We start from the raw sequence: 8,327 nt of genomic DNA on the forward strand, positions 1-8,327 counted from the left end.
CGAACTGGTTGAGACTGGTTAGAACCAGCGACCCTTCTCCTAGGGAAGGACAAGTGTCTGCTTGGGGACCTTTTGACCTCAGAGGATCCAAGACTCCATTCTCAGATCTTGCTGAGCACTTCTGTGGTGAACGGGCAGAGGTTATAGCTCAGTTACCCCAGCAGAGAAGGACAATGTATGCACATTTTTTCAGTCACCTTTCCCCAAGCTTCCCGGGCGGTAGCTAAGTCGTGTCTGACACTTTGCGACCTCATGGATGTAGCCCGCCAGGCTCCTCTGTTCATGGGATTCTCCAGGCAAGAATACTGGAGTGGGTTGCCATTCCTTCTCCAGGGGATCATCACAACCCAGGGATCGAACCCGCATCCCTTGCATTGGCAGGGTGGATTTCTTTACTACTGAGCCACCAGGGAAGCCCATATCTCAGACCATCAGGTCATGCTTCATTCATGACCCTGTAAATACCCTGTGCCCCTTGACTTTGCGGAGGCGGATTTGAGGTCTTATTTTCCCTGGTGGCTCAGAGGTAAAGAACCCACAGGCCAATGCAGGAGACGGGTTCAATCCCTGGGTCGGGAAGATCCCTTGGAGAAGGAAACGACAACCCACTTTAGTATTCTTGCTGGGAGAATCCCATGGGCAGAGGAACCTGGAAGGCTACAGTCCATGGGTCACAGAGTCAGCCCAACAGGGTAGGGGAGCAGGGTATACTCTTGCTTGGCTGGCTTGAGAAGAAGCCCTTACTTGGCTGCAAACATCAGAATCTCAGCAGTTTGGCTCCTTGTACTTAGGGCAAAATGAGCCTGGTAACAGTTGGGAGAATGATTTGCAGCTATCCTGGGATGACAATAGGTCTTGAGAATAGCAGGATCTAATTTTACACTCCCCAACCCCCAGAGCATGTATGACAGTATACAGTACCTGTAGTTGTTCTGGTCATATGTAATTGATAAGTAAGTCAATGAATGTCATCACTATTTCTATTTCACGTTGTGCTGAATTTCCAGCCTGGTAAAACAAGAATAAAGCATGAAAATGAAAAAAGAAGAGGGAAAGAGTGATTATAGACAGATGACAAGTTTACAAGGCACAAAAGGAATCTAAAGAAGCATTGCATTATTTATAATAACATTTAATAAGTTAACAAAAATTAACATAAAGTCAGTTTATTCCCATATACTAGCAATAGATTTTTAAAGTGAGATCATTTAGTAACAGAAAATATAAAAGATAATAAATCTATACAAAGATAAACAATTCATAAATTTATTAAATTTCAGAGGAAGGCATTTTAAAATCTGAAATAACTGAAGCTGCGTGCCATGATTGTGAATAAGTTAAACCAATATGGGGTCGCGGAGAGTCAGACACGACTGAGCGACTGAACTGAACTGAACTGAACTGAACTGAAAAGCAGTCCAATTTCAGCACTATCATCTGTGTATTCACTACAGAGCTAAACAACGTCACAAAAGGGGTTTCATGAAATTTGACAAAAGTAGTCAAAATTGAAGTGGAAAAAAGAGGAAAGAATGCTCAAGATAATATTCAGTTCAGTTAAGTCGCTCAGTCATGTCCAACTCTCCGCGACCCCATGAATCACAGCACGCCAGGCCTCCCTGTCCATCACCAACTCCCGGAGTTCACTCAAACTCATGTCCACAGAGTAGGTGATGCCATCCAGCCATCTCATTCTCCGTCGTCCCCTTCTCCTCCCGCCCCCAACCTTTCCCAGCATCAGAGTCTTTTCCAGTGAGGTGGCCTCATGAGGTGGCCAAAGTATTGCAGTTTCAGCTTTAGCATCAGTCCTTCCAATGAACACCCAGGATCGATCTCCCTTAGAATGGACTGGTTGGATCTCCTTGCGGTACAAGGGACTCTCAAGAGTCTTCTCCAACACCACAGTTCAAAAGCATCAATTCTTCGGCGATCAGCTTTCTTCACAGTCCAACTCTCACATCTATACATGACCACGGGAAAAACCATAGCCTTGACTAGACGGACCTTTGTTGACAAAGTAATGTCTCTGCTTTTTAATATATTATCAAGGTTGGTCATAACTTTCCTTCCAAGGAGTAAGCGTCTTTTAATTTCATGGCTGCAATCAGCATCTGCAGTGATTTTGGAGCCCAAAAAAATAGAGTCTGACACTGTTTCCACTGTTTTTCCATCTATTTCCCATGAAGTGATGGGACCAGATGCCCTGATCTTCGTTTTCTGAATGTTGAGCTTCAAGCCAACCTTTTCACTCTCCTCTTTCACTTTCATCAAGAGGCTTTTGAGTTCCTCTTCACTTTCTGCCATAAGGGTGGTGTCATCCGCATATCTGAGATTATTGATATTTCTCCCAGCAATCTTGATTCCAGCTTGTGCTTCTTCCAGCCCAGCGTTCCTCATGATGTACTCTGCATATAAGTTAAATAAGCAAGGTGACAATATACAGCCTTGACGTACTCCTTTTCCTGTTTGGAACCAGTCGGTTGTTCCATGTCCAGCTCTGACTGTTGCTTCCTGACCTGCATACAGGTTTCTCAAGAGGCAGGTCAGGTGGTCTGGTATTCCCATCGCTTTCAGAATTTTCCACAGTTTATTGTGATCCACACAGTCAAAGCCTTTGGCATAGTCAATGAAGCAGAAATAGATGTTTTTCTGGAACTCTCTTGCTTTCTCCATGATCCAGGGGATGTTGGCAATTTGATCTCTGGTGCCTCTGCCTTTTCTAAAACCTGCTTGAACATCTGGGAGTTCACGGTTCACATATTGCTGAAGCCTGGCTTGGAGAATTTTGAGCATGACTTTACTAGCGTGTGAGATGAGTGTAATTGTGCAGTAGTTTGAGCATTCTTTGGCATTGCCTTTCTTTGGGATTGGAATGAAGACTGACCTTTTCCAGTCCTGTGGCCACTGCTGAGTTTTCCAAATCTGCTGGCATACTGAGTGCAGCACTTTCACAACATCATCTTTCAAGATTTGAAATAGCTCAACTGGAATTCCATCACCTCCACTAGCTTTGTTCGTAGTGATGCTTTCTAAGGCCCACTTGACTTCACATTCCAAGATGTCTGGCTCTAGGTCAGTGATCACGTTATCGTGACTATCTTGGTCGTGAAGATCTTTTTTGTACAGTTCTTCTGTGTATTCTTGCCACCTCTTCTTGATATCTTCTGCTTCTGTTAGGTCCATACCATTTCTGTCCTTTATCGAGCCCATCTTTGCATGAAATGTTCCCTTGGAATCTCTAATTTTCTTGAAGAGATCTCTTGTTTTTCCTATTCTGTTGTTGTCCTCTATTTCTTTACATTGATCACTGAGGAAGTCTTTCTTATCTCTCCTTGCTATTCTTTGGAACTCTGCATTCAGATGCAAGATAATATTAAAGAACTACAAAGTGATGTGAATTTGCAATCTAATAATTGAATTATTTTATAATTTTGTATAACTAAGTGGACAAATGGAAAATCATAAATTTAAAATAGCACTATGCCTATATAGGCACTTAATATATGGTAAAGCCACCACTGCAGGTATGTAGTGGAATAATGTAGTACACAAGTTCTTCTGGGACAAGTAGTTCTCCACAGGAAGAAAAATTAATCTAAACTCTTTCTCACAGCATAAGCAAAAAAGAAAGAAATTCTAAAAGGATTAAATGCTTAAATACAACATTTAAATTATTAACTATTTGGTAAATATTATAGGAGTATATTTTTATGAACTTGAGCTATGGAAACATTGCTTACAAAGAATTAAAAAATTCACATCTTCCCAAAAAAAAAAAATGATAGACTTTACTAAATAAGAAATATCAACAAAAAATTTACAAAGAGCTAAAACACAAGTCACAAATTGAAAAGATATTAGCATACATGTAAATGACAAAGTTTATATCTGAGATATATGAAGAACCGTTACAAATAAATGATAGTTAATCTACTAAAAATATGAGAAAAGAGCAATGTACAGAAAAACCAGTGGCCTATAAATGTATTAATTCAGAATATCAATCTCCTTAGCAGTCATAAAAATGCAAACTAAAGCTATAGTGAGATACCACTCTAACCTAATAGACTGACAAAATTAAAAGAACAGTACGTGCCAATTGAGTGCTAGATGAGGAACATTTGAATATAATTCATAAAGTGTTGTGGGACTATTTATTTGCTTAATTAATTTGGAAACCATTTTGTCTTGCTATGTAAAATAGACATGGTGACCCTAAGGCTCAATTTTTACAATCCCAGGTATAGAGAAACTTTACACCTAAGTATGTAAAGAATTGTGTAAGAATACAGTCCTATTTGTAGTAATATTAAAATCTGGGTAAAAAAAAACAACGAGGGTGCATGAGGTTAAATGGATAATAGATTCTCACAAACTAATAAATGGAATCCTATATATTAGTGAAACTGATTTATCTAAAACTACATGAGACAACATGATTTAATATCATAGGCATATGTTGAATGAAAAAAGAGCATGGCCAAGAAAAAGAACTCCCACTAAAAAATTTAAAAGACATACAACAGTGATTAATACAAAATTTGCAGATTCTTACATAAATGAGAAAAACTAGTGAAAAGCAAGTGAATAAAAACATGAACTTCAGGAGTGTAGTTACATGGAGGTGGTAAGTCTTCATGTATAGATAATGAAGTCTATAAAAATAACACAGGGGCTTAAAAATTCTTAGTGCTAATCTAACTCCTAAGCTGATTGGTTCAAACAAGAGGATTTGTTTTATTTTTTCCCTAAATATTCATCATAAATATTATTTTGCATAAGTTCAACATTTAAGTTTTTAAAGAAGCAGATATATGATTTTTTAAGTGCATTGAAAACTATGATTGATAACAGCAAGCTGTTCATTGTCTGAGAGGGAAGGGAGGAGGCAAATCTCCAAGTTAAAAAAGGAAATAAATGGTTAAAATGTAAATAACTTTTATTTTTAACCAAATAGTGAAAGAGCAGAATCAGGAAAAAGAAAATTAAAGCAGTTTGAAATCCACACTAGTTGTTTTACCAGCTTTCTCTGCCCTCCCAGGCTGTGCAATGTTAGTCTCATTTTCCATATGATGACCACAAAAAGTAATCACGTCACAAGGAGGTGCTGAAGGGGGATGAGGAGCCTTAGAGAAAAAGTCCCTGCCCTGCTTTCTCCCTGAGCCAGCCATGTGTTTCTGCCTCTTGTGCTGTGCATCTTTTTTATCTTCTGGAGAGCAGGTGAGGTGAATTTATTGGATTCAAGTTTCAAGGCTTTCTCCTATGGCTGCAAAATCAGGCTTTCTCCTGAGCTTTCACTACACTTTCTGTCTCTTTCCTTGCAGGCATGGACACTCAGGTCACCCAGAGCCCCAGTCATCTGGTCAAAGGGAAAGACCAGAAAGCAAAGATGGATTGTGTCCCCATAAAAGGACACTCTTATGTTTACTGGTATCGCAAGAAGCTGGAAGCAGCGTTAGAGTTTTTGGTTTACTCTCAGAAGCAAGACATTGTGGAAGATACATCCATGTTCAAACAGCGATTTTCCGCTGAGTGCCCTGAAAACTCACCCTGCAGCCTGGAAATCAAGTCCACCGAGGCAGCGGACTCAGCTCTGTATTTCTGTGCCAGCAGCCAGTCCACAGCGCAGCATGTCAGCTCTTCTTAGAACACAAACTCCCTGTGGACTCAGCTCAGGAAATCAGTGGTGTCGTAGAAGGGTAGGCATTAACAGAAACCCACCTTGAAAGAGCATTAGCCAGAAGGAAAAATCTGTAAATGGCCACACTGGATGAGCAGAAAGAGAGGAAGAAAACAGCTGGTGGGAACATAAACCCAAGGATGGGGCAGGAAGCTGTAAGGGGTCTCAGGTTCCCCAATTGGCAGGGTATCTAGCAAAGGAGACACAGGATGTGACCTTGATGGATTAATAACGATCTTTATTAAAGCATGTAGTTCTGTGTTTTTCACCTGATAAAGCTGTGCCTTCAGGAATAAGGATAATCGGCAGGTCATCTGTCTTCCCTGGGCACCCTGATCTCCTGGCTCTGCACATTCATTGATCCAGACCCAGAGACTCCTTAGGGTTCATCACTGCTTCTCTCAGCTATCCCTGCCAGAGAAACTGAGCAAGAAACTCAGCAACTCCCTTTGTCCAGATTCCTGCAATCATGCAACTTTTAAAAGCATCTTTGAGGCATAACATACCCACAACAAAATGCACCCATTTAAGGCACATATTGATGTCTTTTGACAAGTTTTTGCACTCATGTAACCAGCATGACAATCAAGACACAGAACATTTCCCCCTTCCCAAAATACCCCTCATGGTATTTTACTGAGGTCCTTTTAACTTCTCTTACTATTGCTTTGTATATTTCTCTTTATCAATCATGTTCTGTACACATTTTGTTGAATTTTTCATAGTATTTCCTGAAATTATTTTAAGAGATATATTATGAATGCATTTCTTAATACTCATAAGGAATTTATTTATTAAAATATTTTCTGCAAAGACTTTACATTTTCCTACTTTGATTTAGTCTTTACATTTCTCAGTTGATGTCTCAACCTCAGTATAGAGGTTTATAGAAAAGGACCTTTTCCAGAAGTTAGTGTTTACAGCAACCAAAACTGAGATCACAAAAGTAGCCTCATTTTCTGTGTGCCCAACTGTTAGTACTGCTCTGCTTTAAAGTAAAAGAGACTAAATCAAACATATTGTTAAAGTTAAGAAGAAATATATTTTGCTTATGAAAATAAGCTAGTGAGTTAAGAATAATTAAGGAGAATATTTAACAAAGCACATGATTTGCAAAGAAAAATTTGGATGCTGACTCTCTGCTGGTCAAGTCTGTGAATACATTTCTTATTTTTCCCATTGGCCATTGCTACAATTAATATTGTTAAAAGGTCTCTACTACAGATTTACTGAAGTCTCTGTCAAAATGCCTATGAACAGAACTAAAACAAATAGTTCTAAAATTGGAATGAAACCACATAAGACCCCAGATAGTGAAAGGAATCAAGAGAAAAAAGAATAAAGCTGGAGATATTACAATCTCTGATGTCAGTGAATGCTCCAAGCTATACTAATCAAAACAGAATGGTACTGGCGCAAAAATGGACATAGAACTAAGAGCCCAGAAAGAAACCCAGACATGTATGGTCAATTAAACTATGGCAAAGAATGCAGGAATATACAGTTTGGAAATGACTTCCTCTTCAATCAGTAGTACTAGTAAAACTGGACAACTACATAAAAGAATGAAATTAGGACATTTTCTCACACCATACACAAATATAAACTCAAAATGGATTAAAGACCGACATGCAAGGCCAGAAACCATAAAACTCCCAGAAGAAAACCCAGGCAGAACATTCTTTGACATCTACTCTAACAATATCTCTTTTGATCTGTCTCTACAAAGGAAAGAAACAAAAGCAAAAATAAACAAACGGGACCTAATCAAGATTAAAATCTTCTCACAGAAAAAAAGAAGAGACAAAAAAACAAAAAAAGTTATCGAAACAAAAATCCAACCTGAAGAATGGAAGAAAATACTTACAAAAAATAAAACCAGTAAAACAGTAATATCCAAAACATCTAAACAGTTCAGGCAATTCAATTTAAAAAACACAAAACAACCCAATTAAAACTTGGGCATAAGATCTCTCATCTCCTTGCTTTGTTGCTTACAAACAAACCTCTTCTTGCTCCAAACATGGGCATCTAGTGTTTTGTCTTCCTGTGGGTCAGCCAAGATGAACCTGGTCCAGTAGCACTGGGGATAATGATCTGCAGATATCCTGTCATGCCAGTAACTCCTTTAATAGTAAGATCTAGTGTTACACTTTGTAACCCCCATAGCACCTACCACATATCCAGTGTCTGCAGTTGTCTACGTCAAACATAGCTGATGAATAAGTAAATGAATGGGGCCACAATTTCTAGTCAAGATTGTGCTGAATTTCAAATCAGCAGAACAAGAGAAAAGAGTGTGAATAAGAAAAGGAGGAAAAAAGTCATTAAAGACAGATGGCAAATTTGGAAGAAGAACCAAAGGAATCCAAAGAAGCATTGCGTTATTAACAACAACAAATTTAATAAGTACTGAATTTAACATGAATATAAAAAGTCAGTTTATTTCTGTATTCTAACAACAGTTAAAAATATTTTTAGGGAGAGACCACTTACAAATTCTAAAATAACATATAAAATACATAAAAACAAATTGATTAGGTAAATGAGACTTTAATACAGAAAAATATTAAATCTTAAAGAAACATTTAAACAATCTGAAATAAGGGAAGATTTACACCATGATCATGAAAAAATTAAGCCAGTA

The 8,327-nt window shown here is 38.4% G+C and overlaps 1 long non-coding RNA gene across 3 annotated transcripts; it reads right to left on the bottom strand.

Moving 5' to 3' along the window:
* Positions 1-920: 920 nt before the first annotated feature.
* On the bottom strand, positions 921-7,762 carry LOC148778414 (uncharacterized). Of its 3 annotated transcripts, none has more exons than XR_016036527.1 (3): positions 7,548-7,762; positions 5,550-5,721; positions 921-1,008 (listed from the first exon to the last, which is right to left on the bottom strand). It is a non-coding gene; the product is annotated as an uncharacterized LOC148778414 (long non-coding RNA). The 3 variants fall into 3 exon arrangements; XR_016036526.1 differs by lacking the exon at positions 921-1,008 and adding an exon at positions 3,016-3,350; XR_016036528.1 differs by lacking the exons at positions 921-1,008; positions 7,548-7,762 and adding exons at positions 3,016-3,350; positions 5,950-7,428.
* Positions 7,763-8,327: the final 565 nt, after the last annotated feature.

The sequence above is a fragment of the Moschus berezovskii genome, chromosome 3, assembly GCF_049115385.1.
Source record: "Moschus berezovskii isolate FMDL1 chromosome 3, NW_MosBer_1.0, whole genome shotgun sequence".
Taxonomy (NCBI): domain Eukaryota; kingdom Metazoa; phylum Chordata; class Mammalia; order Artiodactyla; family Moschidae; genus Moschus; species Moschus berezovskii.